This window comes from Cicer arietinum, chromosome 7 (assembly GCF_000331145.2).
Source record: "Cicer arietinum cultivar CDC Frontier isolate Library 1 chromosome 7, Cicar.CDCFrontier_v2.0, whole genome shotgun sequence".
NCBI lineage: Eukaryota > Viridiplantae > Streptophyta > Magnoliopsida > Fabales > Fabaceae > Cicer > Cicer arietinum.
In genome coordinates, this window is record NC_021166.2 from 3,855,451 (window position 1) to 3,857,030 (window position 1,580).

Sequence of the window (1,580 nt, forward strand, 5' to 3'; positions counted from 1 at the left end):
GTCTTTTGACAAACGTTTGAGCAATTTCAACTTCTTCTTGGTGCTGATAACAGGTTCTCTGTTTTTCATGTCCTGGTAATACATCACGTGACCCTCGTCACGGAAACCAGATTCCATCACCATTCTCACTCTTACAACGTCTCTCTGTGGAACCACGCCACGGTAGTTGGGGTGGGAACTAGCTCCGCAGATGTAGGTTGTATGACGGAGAACGGTGCCGGAAACCTCCATGTTTGACGGTGACGGTCCTTGAAAGTTGAAACTGCAAAGTGTTGTTTCTTTTCCTTATTTGCTTGGTTGTTGTTATCTTTGTTTTTTAATTTATCGATATATCGTGTTTTTTGAAAGTGTGACATGCGTGGCGATTTTTGATTGGATAATAATGACGTGGTGTGTGGTTTGGGTTTGAGCGTGGCAGGCGTGTGACCTTTTTCAGTTTGCGCATGGCGGCCTTACGAATTGGTTTGATACCTGCCGTTCGTAAAAGTTGTGCTGTATCCTGCGGTTCATGTAAATGCCAACTGGCGCCAACTGTAAAGCTTTTTTTTACGTGTCGAAAGATGACACATGTGCAGGAAACGCTGCGTTTCACATAGGAAGTACATTATTATTTTTTAGTAAAAAAAAACTATTTATTTCTCTCTCAAAAGATCCACGAGCAAGTTCTGGTTCTAGGAGTGATTTAGATTTTTTGATCAAAATACATCAAATAAATATTTGTTTGTGATACAAATAAATGTATGATATATATTTGACAATAATAAATAAAAAAATGTGAAACACATATTTATTATTAATAAATTTTAATAAAACGTTGAACAAATCTTTATCATCGATAAATATTAAAAATAATAGGACAAATATTAATCAATAATCATCGGACAAATATTTGTTATTAATATATAAAAAAATACATACGACAAATTTGTCATTAACATATATTAAAAAACAAGATAAATTTTTGTCATTAATAATTAAATAAAAAATGAGATACATATTTGTTGCTAATAAATGAAATAATTTTTTATTTATTTGATGTCTAAATGAAATACATATAAAATATCAATATGTGATTAATAATATTATTAGTGACATATGTTAAAATATTGGATAGACCTAATTGGAAGAGTGTTTTACATGGTTTTTAGTTATATAAGTTAGGGGTTGAATACTAGAGGTGAAAGATTATGAAGTTGGTCTCACGTAAACCTTTTATTCAATGTGGAACTTGTATCTTTATTACTCCAAGTGTGACTTGCATACCACATGCAATTGAAGAATCCCGTTTGGCTACATGTACGTTCTGTTCTCCTTTTTAGTTGTTTCTTAGTTTTTATTAGGCTGTAATAGCATATTTGGAAAGTTGGATCACCATTAAATTTTTACAACTAGTTCATATTATTATATGTACAAATGTTGGCAATGATGAATTTGAATGTACAATTGTACTTTAATATAATAAACATCAGTAACTGAAATATCATAACCAGAACTATAGTGACACAAAAACAAGAATCAGTTTTTTGAAAAAACTTCCCTCCTGGAATAAAGACCAAATTATCAATAGAACAAAGTAGAGA